The sequence below is a fragment of the Petromyzon marinus genome, chromosome 2, assembly GCF_048934315.1.
Source record: "Petromyzon marinus isolate PM22_M1 ecotype Great Lakes invasive population chromosome 2, UKy_Petmar_22M1.pri1.0, whole genome shotgun sequence".
NCBI lineage: Eukaryota > Metazoa > Chordata > Hyperoartia > Petromyzontiformes > Petromyzontidae > Petromyzon > Petromyzon marinus.
In genome coordinates this window covers 13,683,939-13,700,539 of record NC_133668.1, presented here as the reverse complement: position 1 = coordinate 13,700,539, position 16,601 = coordinate 13,683,939, and positions in this window count along the sequence as shown.

Sequence of the window (16,601 nt, the reverse complement as noted above, 5' to 3'; positions counted from 1 at the left end):
GCTGCAGGCCTCTCTGCTGCTGGATGAGCTGAGTCGGCACAACACTTGTTTTTGAAGGTGCCCGATTGCGCTCGCAGCTCGTCTGCAGGTCGCCGGGGCCGACACTCTTGCTCGGTTGCACCGGTCACGCTCTCTCCCTTGCACCAGGCACGGTTGGTCCTTGTAGACTTGACCTTTGCAAGAGTGTGCTTGGCTTCTGAGTCCGCACGCTCATAGGTAGCCGTTAGCCGCTGCTGCTGGTCCTGTGCGATGCTCACTTGGTTGATGCTTGGCACTTTTCCGCCCTTTCTCCAGGTTGATTGCTTGTCGTTGCTCGTCACTCTTTCTCTCTCTTTCTCTTTTGCTACAGCTGCTGGTGGGAGCTGGCACTCAATGTAGAATAAAATTTTAGTGATACTTCGTCTGCCAGCGGCGAACTCGTACTCGGTGACACATCGCTACTCTGCAAGCCTCGCCATCCTTGATTGATTGCGGGGCCCACCCCCGGAGCTTACCGCAGCAAGACTCAATTTCCGTTGACTTCGTAGACTCGTGGCTTCTGCCGATGCAGCTCCCTATAGATGTGCCTGTCACGGGGGCAGATTCCCGGAGCCTGTCACTTGCAGAACTGAATTGTGTGTGGTGTCCCTGCTTATATCTTAATTTCTCTCCCCTCGGCTCGCCTTCTCACAAAGGACCAGAATTCCTTTGATTTCGCTTTCAGCTTGTGGGGGCAGTTGTTTGTCCGGTGTACGTGTGTATTATGTTCTGATTTATTAAGCAATCTGTTAAATCTCATCAAGGCCTGGTTCCTGTCCCCCTCCTCAAGCCATCTCGCCAACTGTGGAAACAGATGCTGTCAATTGCCCCTAAGTGTGTTTTTCTAGTTTTCCAATTTCTGCAATGATTAATCTGGAAGGAAGGGAGGGTTTCTGCTTGTCCGGTTGCGTTCTCCCCCCTCTTCCTCCACGGCTGGGGGTGTTACATTTTTGTCTCTCTCAAGGAGGGGCGCTGTGGCCTTTGAAGTTGTGTTCTCTCGCGCACCGGTTGGAAGTAAAAAATATTATTTTACCTCTTATAGCTTCATACCGTACCACTTTTCGCAGTTTTGACTCTGTAAGCGACTCAAGGTATGTTTTGGGCAATGTTTACAGTACTCCTGTCGTGGTTTGGAATTCCTTCATGGTGCTTGCTATCTCAAGGAGAGGCGCCCTCCCTGTTAATGTAATTTATTGCTCCCATGTGCTGCTGGGAGACAAAGGTGGTTTGGAGACTCTGATTCTATGGAATACATTATCTTGGTCATATGTGATTGACCTGTTTCACATTGTATTTCTTCTGGATGACCCTCGGTCTAATATTTCATAATTATTATTTGTATTCTTAGTTCTTTCGGTAAAGTCACGTAGAAGGGAAATAATAAAATAATAAATATATAAAACAAAATTTTCTTGCTGTGGTTTTCGCACCTGATGATGATTGCTTGTGTTGCAGTCGAAACGTCGTGAGAATTTTTGTTTTATATATATATTTTTTATTATTATTTAATTCTTTCCTTTCTATGTGACTTTACCGAAAGAACCAAGAATATGAATCCCTGCAGTCACGAAAGCTTTAAATCAAAATTATTATTTGGTTTATGTTTAACCAAGATTTGTGATTTACTATAGTTGTTACCACAGGTATTCCAAGGGTTGTATTAACCTTTGCTCCCTGTCTGTATCCAGGGATTCCTGCTTTTTATTCTCGAGTTATATTTTGATATGCTGAGGTTGGAGATGTAATTAAGTTTTGACTTAAGCTTTCTTGACTGCCGGAATTCATATTCCTTGGTTCTTTTAGTGAAGTCACATAGATAGAAATATACAATAAGAAACAATATATGAGGTGAATAAGGGTGAAATAAAATAAGGAATAATAAAATCCACTAATGTAGACTGCAGTCTATAATGTGGATTTGTTCATGTTGCTATGTTGCAAACTTTTACCAAAGTTAAAAAAACGCCAGTTGTAACGTCCGATTGTCCCTACTCTCTGTCTGTGTTTAGGGCTTTTGCCCCGTGGAGATTTCCAAGATTGTCATTTACACCCCCCCTCCCCCTTTTGCACTGGGGTTTTTTTATTACCTTTTATGGCTACTTCCTTGCCTGGTGTGGCTTGGGAGAGGCAGCTGCTGTTTGATGGGTGGGGGTTTGCATCACCCCCTTTGTGCCCAAAACTACATCCCGATTGAATATTATTTTTAAAAATATTGACAGAATTATTCTTAATATCAATTTTGTAAATATACCTATATATCCAACAGCGCCTACAAGAAGAGTTGCCGAGGGGTGACGAGCAGAGGCTTTTACAGGGAACCTCGGAGGGTCCCCCTGCGGAATTGGCGGCCGCCATTGCGGTCGTGGGAGAGCTCTCCGCCATTACGCACACTACGGACGCCACGTGGCAGGAGGCCGCCATCTTTGGCGATGCTGTTGGGCATGGTTGGAGCCGCGTGGTGCACCGCCATGCGAGGCTGCTGCTGCCGGACGCAGCGGAGTGGGGCGCAGCCACCGTCTTCCTCACGTCAAGGAATTTGTCGCGGCGGGCGGCGATTGGAGTACTTTCACATGGCGCTTCGTGCGGCGTTCCGTTCTGTGCACTGGTCGGAGGAAGTGGCCTTTGTCGCTTTACCTACCGTGCTTGATGATGATGCGCTCGCGGTGTTCCGCTTGATTCCTCCAGAAAAAAAGAAGACACTGAAAGATATTCTTAGCTCTTTCGGTAAAGTCACGTAAAAGGGAAACAATAAAATAATAAAATATATAACAATAAAAAATTATCACGACGTTTCGACCATAACACAAACGGTCGTCATCAGGTGTGTCGGTTTGCATAAATTTATTTATTTTTAAACGGTGTATTTATTTATTTAAAAAAAACAGTTAGCGTCACGCGCAGCGATTTGGCAGTTTATTTAGAAGGACTAGTCCATCTATGTTCTGAAAAGAGGAGGGAAACGAAAAATTAATGTATGCTGTCAGAAAGCCACTGTAAGCGTGAACAATCAATTAAGACCTGAAATGGTTTATCAAATCTTTCCAGTGATTGCTAAGCCAGAATCCATCTTCTCGGTTGAAATTGTCTCTGTGTTTGTATATATGGATAGCCTCATGAACGAATCTCTCATGGTAGCCAGATGGCTTACAAAGAACCTCTGTCTTGGAAAAGTCAATGTCATGTGAGCCTACTGAATTATAACAATGATCTGCCACGATCGAGGTGTTGGTCCTACCGTGTTTAAGGTCTGCTTTGTGTTCACGAATGCGGTCCGAGACATGGCGGATGCTTATCTGAAACCGGATTCCCACCACCATCCATCACAGAAGAATTATCTCATCAAGACTCTGTATCATAGAGCCCAATGCATATCCGACCAGGAACACATAGGCAGTGAACTCAAGCATGTACACCAAGCTCTTAAGGCTAATGGTCACTCCGACTATACAATCCGCAAAGCTATCACTCAAACCATGAAGAAGGACCCTCTTGAGGAGCCTCTAAAAACCATCACTTTACCCTACATTGCGGGGATCACAAAAAAGATCTCCAAAATCTTGAATAAACACAAGATCCAGGTCCGTTTCAACACATTACATAAAATCCGTGATCTGGTTCCGTCTGTAAAAGATGTGATTCCGGATATACAATACCCTGGTGTCTACAAACTAAGTGGCCTCTGTGGTAGTAGTTACATTGGAGAAACCAAACGCCATGTCTCGGACCGCATTCGTGAACACAAAGCAGACCTTAAACACGGTAGGACCAACACCTCGGTCGTGGCAGATCATTGTTAGAATTCAGTAGGCTCACATGACATTGACTTTTCCAAGACAGAGGTTCTTTGTAAGCCATCTGGCTACCATGAGAGATTCGTTCATGAGGCTATCCACATATACAAGCACAGAGACAATTTCATCCGAGAAGATGGATTCTGGCTTAGCAATCACTGGAAAGATTTGATAAACCATTTCAGGTCTTAATTGATTGTTCACGCTTACAGTGGCTTTCTGACAGCATACATTAATTTTTCGTCTCCCCCCTCCTCTTTTCAGAACATAGATGGACTCGTCCTTCTAAATAAACTGCCAAATCGCTGCGCGTGGCGCGAACGTTTTTTTTATAAATAAATACACCATTTAAAAATAAATACATTTATGCAAACCGATACACCTGATGACGACCGTGTGTGTTATGGTCGAAACGTTGTGATAATTTTTTTATTGTTTTATATATATTTTATTGTTTCCCTTCTACGTGACTTTACCAAAAGAGCTAAGAATATGAATTACTGCAGTCACGAAAGCTTTAAATCAAAATTTACACTGAAAGATGTTTATGCCGAAATGGCAGAGGTTTACGAACTGCCCCAGATACTCAACGCAAGTTTACGTACCGTAGGCGGGGGAGATCAGAATCTCCCCTGGCCTACCGCAGTCCTTTGATGGCGCTTGCCGTGGCTGCTTACCCCGACGTCAAGCAAGAAATACTCGAACCGCTGATCTTGGGTAGAATGTTGACTTCAGCAAAGGACATGGGGGTGGTTCTGCCTCTGTGCGGCCATGAGCCGCTGACGTCGCAGTGGGCCGCCAGATGCCTGATTGCGCACGACAACCTGCAATGTTGGTCTCAGATGGCTGCATGGACGGGGGATCCTACTCGCGATGGTGAGCCCAAGGGGTGGTTGCCATCCAAAGTCGTCCGCGTTCCGGACGATGCGCCGGAGGATCTGGCGGCCACTGTTAATCATTGGGATCCACGTCCATCGGGGCCACGTCCAACATCGCCGGGGGTCCGACAGTCCACGCCGAGGTGACAAGGGGGCTGCTCGCTGGTCGACTGTCACATGCTTCAAGTGCGGCCGCTTGGGCCACTTTGCCCGGGATTGCCAGAGTCGTCCTTGTTCTCTGCCCCCTGCTGCTCCTGCTCCAGCTCCTTCATCGACGGCCCAGCACCCAGCACCCTTCCAGGCAAGTCGGTACGAGTTTGACACCCGGCCTCATTTGCCACCTCAGGCATCTCATGTCACGGGTCAGGTTCGTTCACATTACAATTCGGGTGCTGTTGTTGGGGATTGGCCTCTCTCAATAGCGCAATGGAGGAAGCTGGCACGCCGCGTCGTTGCGGCAGTGGCGGGGTCTTCGACGGTAGCCAGCTCCATTCAGGGTGTCGATGTGCGTGTCTTGGTAGATACCGGGGCATCCGCCACTATCATTTCTGATGTAATTTTTAAACTCCTGTCTATTCCCGTCTCACGAGTCCGTCCGGCTTTTGATGCTTGCGTTGCTGCCAATGGGGGAAGCATGGGCATTGTCGGTCAAGTGGATGCCCATATTGCTATTAGTGATATCGCTGCATCTGGGCCAGTCTTGATTTCAAGCTCCTTGGCTGTGCCCTGCTTGTTGGGCACTGATTTTCTCAGGAGAATGCCTGTTAAAATTATCGTCGATCAAGGGTGTCTGGAGATGTCTTCAGATCGCAAATTGTTTTTTTTCTGCCATCCCCGCTCTTGCGTTAATGATAATAATGTAATTTATAACATGCGCAAATTTGCGGACATAACGGCCGCAACTCAGAGGCACGGAGCCAAGCTCAGAGTAATTCGGAAGCATGGTTATAGAGGTGAGTTTTTAAGTGTCTCTTGAAGGAGAAGATTGAGGTGATGCTGCGAATGTGCAGAGGGATAGCGTTCCAGACTGTTGGGGCTGCCACCGAGAAACGGCGCATAGACATGACCATCCTGGATCTTGGTATCAAGAGGAGGTCGTGAGTCACGCTGGGCAGGCATCTGCCATGTGCTGAGCTGCAAGTCGTCAATAGTGAAGGCAGATGTGAAGGCATGGTGGCAGAGGCAGGCGATCTTGTATATGAGCCTGCTGGCAATGGGTAGCCAGTTGAGGGCACGGAGACAGGCAAGTGAGTCGAGAGGGGGATGAGTGCGGCCAATGATGACGCGTGCCAGTTTGTTTTGTAGTCTTTGACGTTTTCTTAGGTTGCCAGTGGAGGTCTGGACTAGGACGGAGTTGCAATAGTCAAGGCGAGACCCAACTATGCAACATGCCAATGTGTTGGCAATTTCAGTGGAGATGAGAGGACGTAGGTGTCTGAGAGCCTTCAGGTGAAAGTTACTTGAACTGATGATATGATTGGTTTGACGGTCGAAGGATAAAGTTGAATCGAGGATGACACCGAGGTAGCTGAAGTGATCGGTGAACCTGATGCTGTGACCAAAGATATGTATGTGTGTTGGGAGTGCTGATGAGTTGAGACGTTACTTGGTACCTAACATGATGGCCACTGACTTTTTCGGATTAAGGGCTAGGTTGTGTGCAGTGAACCACTGTTGCAAGGCGGTGGTACATTCCAAGAGCTTCTCGAATCCAGATGCATTGCTAGAATCGATGGCGGTGAATAGAATAGTGTCATCCGCGTGTGAGTGGTGCTTAACACCGAAGCTTGCGATGAGCCGGCCAATCGGGGAAGTGTAGGCTGTGAAGTGCAGGGGACCTAAGATGGAGCCCTGGTGAACCCCGCATAATGCTTTTGTTTCAGGCGATGTGGACGTGCCCACCCTGACTGAAGATTGCCGGTCAGAAAGGTACAAAACTATCCACTTGAGTGCTGAGCCACATTTACCGAAGTCGGATTTCAGGAGGGAAGTAAGGAGCGAGTGGTTGATGGTGTCAAAGGAAGACTAAATGTCCACACTTACAAGTACAACAATGGAGCCGGAATCAATAATAGTTCAAATGTAATGGAGCACTCTAGTGAGTGCTGTTTCTGTGGAGTAGTTTTGACGGTAAGCTGACTGGAAGCAGCAGTAGTTTGGGGAGGAGGAAATGTCGGGTTTTAGCTGGGCGAGGGCTAGTCATTCAAGGAGTTTAGAGAGGTTCGAGAGATTAGTGATGGGATTATAAGTAGATTGGTCATCCGGGTCGAGACTTGGTTTCTTTAACATGGGGGAAATCAGGCCAGATTTGACGTTGGACGGAATACACCCCATAGAGAATGAGGCATTTGCGATGTTCTTGATCATGATGGCGAGTTCCGGAGCACATTGCTTGAACAAGGAACCTGGGAGCACGTCAAGTGGAGTTTACTTCAATTGAAGTGATTCACTTAAAGAGAAAACGTCTTTTGTAGACACCGACTTGAGCGTAGTTAGAAAGGTGTCTGGGTGAATGCTTACAATTTCAGAAAACTGGAGTGAGGTACAATGGTGCGATGTGTGGGTAGACGTGTAGGAGTTTGTGATGGTGATCAGCTTATTGGTAAAGTAAGTATTAAAAGAGGTGGCAAATTTCAGTGAGGCCAGGGGATCGCTAAGGTGAGGGACCATGGTGCTACCAGGATGTAGATGATCCTTGAGGGTTTCCATAGAATGCGCGGTTTTCCGGTTGCTATTTTGATGCGTTCTTCAATGTAGGAGGAACGTTAAACAAGGTTAAGTTTGTTAGTTTTCCTGCAAGCAACTCTTTAGGCAAGTCGATCAGCACGTAGACCACTGCGGGATGCGATACTTTCAAGGCGCTTCCTGGTTCGCTTAGCAATGATGGCGTCTCTTGAGAGCCAGTGAGTGTCGTGGGAAGACTGCCTAGCGGTTCGTGATTTTAATGGAGCCAGTTTGTCCAGCGCCACCCTCATGTCAGAGCGCAGATGGTTGGATCCGATGATGGGGATAACATTGAAGGCAAATTTGCAAGGAGGTGGTGTATAGCAGAAAACTCGATACCCTTGAAATTACGGGAGTGGCGGGTGAATTTGATGGTGATTGGCTTGGAAATTTGAAGGGAAAAAAGCATGAGGTGGTGGTCAGAGTAACCAGCTTGTAAAACTCTCAGTGCAATGATGCGTCAATGCTGGTCAGGTTCCAGAACCAGGTCGAGCATGCTCTCAACATTTGTTGAGGAAGCTCTGGTGGGTCCTGAGTTTGTGATGACCAGGTTATGGCAGGCCAAGGTTGACTAAAGGTGACTATCAATGGAGGCTGTGGTATTGCCAGGGCAATTGAAGTCTCCTGTAAGCACGAGCCTGTGAGATGTATAAGGAATGAGGTCAAAGAATTCTGAAAGCTCGTTTAAGAAGGTAGTGATGCTGCCATCTGGAGGGCAATAGATGGAAATGATGGAAAAGCACTCAGTAGTGAGGGATACGGACTGGACCTCAAAGGTGGCAGAAGCCATCGGTAGATAGAGCTCTTTAATTACAAGTGTGCATTGTTAGTTGCGCGAGGTTTATGAAGAACCTTGTATTCCATTCACCGCCGTGCGCTGCCGTCGATGCGCTGGCGGATGTTACGGTAAAAATTCCCCCAGGCTCCCAGATGCTAATGCCATTGCGTTATCGGAAAGGGTTCTGTGGTGAGGATGCGGCAGCTGGGATCCTTTTAACTCCGTCTAACACTGCTACCAAGGGTCTTTCTCTGGTTGGCGCTCAGACGATTGTTCGTCCTGGGCAGGCCCTATTTTTGCAAGTTCTGAATGGGGGTCAGACGGAGTTCTGGTTCCTGCTGGTATGGTACTGGCTCATGCCACTATTGCATTTACAGACTATGACGAGGACGCATCCTGCCGATTGGTAGATGCGACTCATCCTGGTTCATCGTCGGATGATCGTTGGATCGCCGAGCTATGCCATGAGAATTTGTCGTTGTCCGCCGACCAACGCGTGGGGCTGCGCGTGCTGCTGACTGATATCGCGGATGTTTTTAGTAAAGATGATTTCGATTTGAGTCGTACGTCACTTTTGTCCCACCACATTGATACTGGGGAAGCCAGCCCCATTCGGCAAAATTCGCATTGCTTGAGCCCTACAGAAAAGGAATGAGTACAGAGCGCGGTGAACGATATGCTGGCCGTCAATATCATTTCCCCATCTAATAGCCCGTAGGGGGCACCGGTCGTTCTTGTCAAGAAGACGGCAATTTCAGATTACGTGTTGATTTCCGCAAGCTTAATAAGGTGTCAGTGGCTGTCGCATATCCTCTGCCGCGTATGGATGACTCCCTCGATGCGCTGTCTGGAGCGTGGTACTTCTCTACTCTCGATTTGTCTTACAAGTTTTGGCAGCTGCCCCTGGATGACTCTTCGAAGCCGAAGAATGCCTTCCGCATGCCTCAGGGACTCTTTCAATTTAATTGTCTTCCGATGGGATTGAATTCCACTCCCACCATGTTCCAATTGCTTGATGGAGCTCGTTTTGGCTGGGTTGCAATGGCACACTTGCCTCATTTATTTGGATGATGTCATTGTGTTCAGTCGAACGTTCGACGAACACCTTCGATGCTTGCGTGCCGTTTTTTAAAGAATACGCTCCGCTAACCTCAAGTTTAAACCTAAGATATGTCATCTATTGCAACATTCAGTGCGGTACTTGGGACCCATTGTGAGCTCTGATGGTATCACCATGGATACGGACAAAACAGCTTGTGTTCGCGACTGGCCGACCCCTACGTGTGTCGGGGATGTGCAGAGTTTTGTCGGGTTCGTGTCTTATTACCATAGGTTTGTCCCACAGTTTGCTACGCTCGTTAAGCCTCTGCACGTGTTAACTGCCAAGAATCAGAGATTTAAATGGGGTCCCAAAGAGAAGGCGGCGTTCGTAGCCCTTCGCGATCGCTTGTCTGCTGCACCAACACTCGACTACCCAGATTTTTCTCTGCCGTTAATATTGGACACTGACGCCAGCCATACGGGAATTGGCGCTGTCTTATCTCAGTCCAAGAATGATGTAGATAAAGTTGTTGTGTATTGTAGCCGCGTCCTTTCTCTGGCTGAGAGCCGCTACTGTGTGACGAGGAAAGATATATTGGCTATTGTCTATTTTGTGCGTCAGTATAGACCCTACCTGTATGGCAGGAAATTTGTGGTTTGCACTGACCATGCAGCTTTCCAATACTCCTTGAAAATTGAGCAGCCGGCAGGTCAGTTATCTCGTTGGCTTGAGACCTTACAGGAATTTTCCTTCCTTCGACGTCATTTACCATAAGGGCTCTCGGTATAGTAACGCGGACGCACTGTCTAGATTGCCACACGGTTCCCATTGCACATGTTCGTCTGGTACGAATCGTTGCACTCTTGTCCCTTCACCTTACCGATCTGTCATGTCCACCGTGGCTGATCCCGCGGCGCATGCCAGTCATGTGCCGGCTGACAGCGTCCTCTGTGTGGGTGCGCGGAATCGCGCTGGCCGCTTGCTCGGATCTTCGGCGTCGGACGACGCTGGTCGATTGGCTTTGCATGACAGTCTTTTGATATGGAGGGAGGATATGGTTGTCCAATGGCGGATTGTGGTGCCCGTTGCCCTCCGGGACAAATTGGTTCGTGTGTTGCATGCGGAGAAGTTGTTGCACCTGGGTGTGCAGAAAACCTTACTTACGCTTCAACGGAATTACTTTTGGCCAGGAATGACAGCCGAGATCGCTAGGATCATTCGTGCCTGCCCCGACTGCACTCGACGAAAGCCACCACAGCAAAGATATCTTCCGCCTTTGCGATCTCTTTCAGTTACACGCATCAACGAGCTGGTGGCCCTTGAAAACCTGGACCCATTTCCATTCACTCCCTGGGGCAACAAATTCCTTTTGGTAGGGGTGGAATAATTTCTCTCGATGGCCAATGGTGTGGGCATTGCCTGATCAATCGGCATCCTCCATCACCGATGCGTTTTTTAATGGCTACGTTATGAACAAGGGTGCCCCAGAACATATGCTTACTGATCAGGGCCGGAATTTCTCTTCCAAATTATTACATGACGTTTGCGTCGCTTTGGGCACTAAAAAGATCAGAACATCGCCCTACTATCCTCAGACCAATGGGATGGTCGAGCAGCTCAATCGCACCTTGACCACCATGCTTTGCCACACTGCCAGTGAGAAGCAGGCCGATTGGGATTTGCATGTTCCCAGTGTGCTCTCTGCCTATAGGATGGCCCCGCACGTTTCCACGGGGCACTCGCCATTTTTTATCATGTATGGGAGGGAGAACGTGCCGCCCATTAATACACAATTAGGGAGGACTGTGAGGGGCACTAAACGGACCCTACCAGACCATGTCGAAGACTCCTTACGCCACATTTCTGAGGCGTGGGAGGTGGCGAGGATTAGCATTGCCAAAACACAAGCTCGCAATGAGCATTGCGCACGCAGGTCTGGCTGCGTGACACCGTGGTCTGCCGGTGACCGCGCTTGGCTTCATTGCCCTCAGATGCCTGTTGGCACCTCTCCCATATTGCACAGACCGTGGCACAGGCCTGTAGAGGTGATTGAGGTTCGGCATCCCCAGTGTGTGCGCGTTCGGGCGGGATCCCATTGTTGGTTCGTTCACTCGTCTCAATTGAAACCATTCTTTCCACCGCGCCTCGTTTCGTCATCTCCAAAAGTTGGCTTGCCGGGGTCTGATATGTCCGACATGCCAGGCCGGTTGCGGGTTGATCCCCCGAGGGACTCTGTTTTGCCGCCCACAGCTGCTGAACCCCTGATGGCTTCCGCTGACGACGACCCCGTTCGGGACGGCCCTGCATTGGCTGAGTCCGCCACCGTTCCGTCTACTGTTCTGCCACCTGCTGGGTCGGGGCCTTCGGAGCTGCATTTTGACGCCGGGGACAATCCATTCGAAGTCGAGCCGATTTCGTTGATTGTTCTTCCTTGTTACGTTCATTGCGTTCACTTGTTATGCATGCTGCTGTTGTGTGTTTTCCCTCATGCTCGTCCGTTCCTACGGTGTGGCTCCCCCATTATCTGTGCTGTGTTCATTCGTAGTCGGGACGGCTAGTCTTTTCATCATGGGGGGGAGGGGGGGGGGGTGATGTAATGAGAGAGCGCCACCGAGGAATGACAAAGGGCTGCATAGGGTTATTCATAGTCAATCAGAGCTAAGGGTTCCATCTGGGCCGAAGGTAATGGGCAGAGCTCGTGGGTACATACAGGAAGCGTCCAGAAGGTTCTAGGAGGGGCATGGCTAGAGGCGGAGCATAGCTCTGCCAGGAGCAATATAAGGAGAGGCAGGACTTCGGGTTGGTGTGGGAACTTGGAGTCTGGACTGCATTTCCGCCACCTCGTCACGCCACCGGCTACATGGTAACCTCTGTCAGTGAAGCCCATTCTACGCCCACGCGCCGCCAGCCAGCGGCGAGTGAGAGAGAATGAGCGGAGTCACGCTGGGGCGGAGGATGAGGGAGCACGCGCATTACGGCAGCGGAGTAAGAGAGTGAGACCATCCAGAAAGGGAGTGTGGAGCCAAGCAGTAGTTTGTAAAAAAAGAAAAGACGCATGTCTCAACCCATCGTGGAAGTGCTTTATTACAATAATAACAACACTCATTTATTCGACAATTATCTTGCAACGCATTGCAAGAGTGCTCCTCTGTGTACTGGACGCATACCAATAATTTCAGGTGCTCTGGTCATACCGACTTTGACTGAGCAAAATGCATTGAGTATAGGAATACCATGTGGAAAAATCATTTCTGATGCTAAATACGCATATATAAAAAACACGAAGTCCATCTCTCCACAAGTCATCACCCCTCCCACGCTCGCCTTGTTGGCTCTTCCATTGTATCTACACTCCAAAGCTACACTGACAAATTAAAAGCCACTTAAATCTCACGTGACGAGTCTGCCTTGTGCCTTGCACCCTGCACATGATCTACTTCCAGTGCCTACCATGAATTATACTTTTAATTAACTTAATAATTACGTGCAATCCTTCGTGAATCCACTTGTGGTATGAAAGCATTCCCCACGCCATGTCGGTCATGCAGGTCATAATTTCACCATGATGGTCAACACGTCTGGGGAAGGCTGCTGGTGGAAGAGGGGGTGGCGTTGGAGGGGAAAGGCTGGGTGGCACTAGGAGACCGGTTTAGGTATTCACCACTGATGTTAGCCGTGGCCAAGAATCAAACCAAGCTCGCCAGATTCAGATCGCAGTGCACGATTCTCTACGTCATCATTCCTTCACAAACTTGCAAATACGGCCATACCTCGATATATAGGTTAATTTTGCGTTCTTGGAAAAGTTAACATGAAGTGAAAATCGTATATTTAAACTATGTTTCCAAAAGGTCCCATTATATAAACTAACCGTTCCTAAGAAAACATGTTTTGACCCAAAATGTACTAAAATGGCACTTTCAACACCAAAAAGATATTTTTATATGTAAAAATGGATTATAATAATAGCTAGACATGTCATTAAAAACAAATACTGTACATTGTAATGTATTAATCACAAACTGTGGTGCACGTTGTGTGAGATGATGCTGTGGAAAGGAGTCTCAAGACGCTGTATACGGTGTGTACACAACCTATATTTGTACGCATATAGTTGATATGCATTCTTGTGTTATGCGTGGAGCTGCTGGTATGTTTGTAACGCTACGTCGGTGTTGTGTTTGCGACTACGTGTTGCTCACACGTGTAATGACTCTCGGACAACAGTACTTAGCTATGACTAGCATATTGACTAGCATACAGTACTAATATAACAACAGATAATTGGGCTAGGATAACAACAGCTACTTGGGCGAGGACAGCACCCAAGCAACGACCACATTGAGACAGCGACAACACAGAGACAGGGATGGCCCGAAGACGACAGCGGTATGGAGAAAGTCCATCCCGATCCCAGCGCAGCCTCGAGCTCTCTCTGTCTCTGCCTTATATTCCCCCCGGCGTGCCCCCCCCCCGGCCACGCCCTCTTTCTCGAACTGTCTCAGACAATCCCGAACATCCCCCCATGGTTCCCTCCTGTAATTATCCCTCATGACCACTTGGCCATGCACTGTCCCTATCCCCTCATTGACTCCACCCACGCACTGTTTCTCTCTTTCCGCACTGTCCCTAAACACGCACACAGGTGTTTTTGTCACCATACACACGTCTGTACGTGATTGTACGCATGCATGCGTGCGTTTCAACCCGGCCCAAATGTATTAGTGTAGCATGCGGATTTGTATGGCGAGGCGTAAGGCAACCATTTAATTAGGTCTCAGAAAGATTCTTTGAAAAATCAGTTGGCCTGCCTGAAAGCCACCACATAAACGCACGTGCTAGGCTAGCGTACGTGTGTTTCCATGTGTGTGTGAGCTATGGGGAGCAGTGGTGTAGCGGTTAGCGCTCTGCGCTACAAATCTGGCAACCCGAGTTTGATTCCCACTCATGGCCAACACCAGTGACGATTATTATCTGAGCTGGCCCTGGGCCTCCTCTAGGTCGACTCAGCCTCAAATGAGTACCTGGTGCTGTGTATAAATATCGCCACTGGGGAGACAAAGGCGGTCGGTGTGGTGCTGACCCGCTCGAGGCCATCAATTTAGTACATACACATGGAGGGGGGATTAACCCAAATCCGTATGCTTGCGTGTGGAGGGGTCTACTGACACTATGCAACACAATTTTTATCCCTGGGTAGTAAGTGTTATTTTTTAATTGTTTATTCCTAAAAAGTATAGAAAATGGCTATTATTCCCCACAAACTTTGCTTTTGTGACTGGACAGTGATATTATGAAATTTACCTATTTTAAATGAGCATTATCGTTCACATAAAGTCAAAAGAAAACAACATGTATCAAAATTAACATGTATTTATACTAAAGTAATAAAAAAAATTACTACAAAAGATTTAGAAGTGAGTAGTTTTTCGAGATTTACAATTATACTGTAAATAACTCCCGAATCAGCCCCCAAACGTAGTGTCCCATCATGTTCTCGTTATACTGTCCAGTATATCCTGGTGGAAGCGCTCGCCTGTTCCTCACATTGTGCCGTAGTTCTTCATCAGAGTCTCAACCAGCTCCACATAGTTTTCGGCCTTGTGATTGCCCAGCAAGCCCCGAACCACTGTGACAAAGCTGTTCCAAGCCGCTTTCTCCTTACTAGTAAGCTTATTGTGGAATTCATTGCACCCCAGGATCTTCTTTATCTGTGGTCCGACGAAGCCACCTGCTTTGACCTTTGACTCAGACAGTTTAGAGAAGTCTTGAAGGTATTTGAAAGCTGTTGACTCCTTATCTACAGCTCTGACAAATTGTTTCATAAGGCCCAATTTGATGTGCAGTGGTGGCAACACCACCTTCCGGGGCTCCACCAGTGGCTCCCACTTGACGCTGTTCCTCCCTACAGAGAACTTGGTCCTCTGTGGCCAGTCCCGCCTGTGGTAGTGCCCCTTGGTGTCCCTGCTGTCCCAAAGCAAAGATTGCAGGGAAACTTGGTAAAAACCGCCTTGGAGGCCCATCAGGAATGCTACCATTATGAAGTCTCTGATGACCTCCCAGCCATTCTCATCATACTTCAAGGCATTCAGCAAGGTCTTAATGCTGTTGTAATCCTCTTTGAGGTGCACCGAGTGAGCCAGGGGAAGAGACGAGGCTCCTAGATGAGCTGTCAATGAAGAGGTGCCACTCATTCTGGTTACAGGCAATTCTAATCGAACAGACTGGTCACATTGTGGCAGAAGCAGAGCCCATCTTGATGGGTGAAGACGCTGCAAAAAGGTTGGTAACGCTTCCTCTGATCTGCGACTTGCACACTTGCATCCAACAAGTTACCACTGCTTGAGCCTAGACGTCAAAAGCTCGGCATTGGACTTGGTGACACCAGGATCTCTGATCAAGTCGTTGAGGTCTTTTTGGTTGTAGTATGCGTTTCTCTCCTCAGCTCCACCTCTGAAATTGTCATCTGGATCTACGTCTTCCTCGCTCTCTGACTTGCTGCTTTCTTCTAAAGATGGCTGCTCTCTCTCCAGAGGAATGGGTACAGGGAGCTCATGGCAGTGTGGCATCGGGGCAATGGATGAAGGAAGGTCCGGATACGTCATAGCAGGTGTATTCTTGCCAGTCGGACGTTTGGAAGGGTCCACCATGCAGAAGTAGCAGTTGCTTGAATGGTCAGTGGGTTCCCGCCAAATTCTTTAGATAGCGAACTTCATGGCTCTCTTTTCCCCTCTGTACCATCCTTCATATATACATTTATTTGACCCATGACTAATGTGTAGGAGATTCTCTTCAATGTTATTTTTCAATAACATTGAAAATTGTAAAAAAAATACTTTTCCAATTTACATTTTTTTAAACAAATTTTATAACATAAAATTCCGAGCAACAATTGTCCATCTTACCTTCCAGAGTTTTTTTGCATTGCTCACAGGTGAAATGAGGTGCCCAGGGTTTGTGTTGATCCCCGACAGGCATGCCGAAATATGCCTTGTAGGCATCACATCTTAGCAGATGCTTCCACAGAGTCTTTTTCACTCTTGTTTTGATAAATTGGCCGCAGACATAGCAAAATGCGTCTGCCGAATGCTTGCAGCCTCTTGATGCCCTCTCAGAAAAATACAGATATGTAACCACTTAGGCAGCTGGGACTAAACTGAACTGGTGAGCTTAAGGCTCCTGTATTTGTACTACTATTTATATTACTGAAGTTCTCGAATGTTCTTGAAGTTACTCCAAGTTTACTCAGCACTGAATCTATCTGGAATGTTCTGGAAAATAGGTACATTTCAAAAATTACTGTCCTGGTCACAAAAGCAAAGTTTGTGGAGAATAATAGCCATTTTCTGTACTTTTGAGGCATAAGCAAT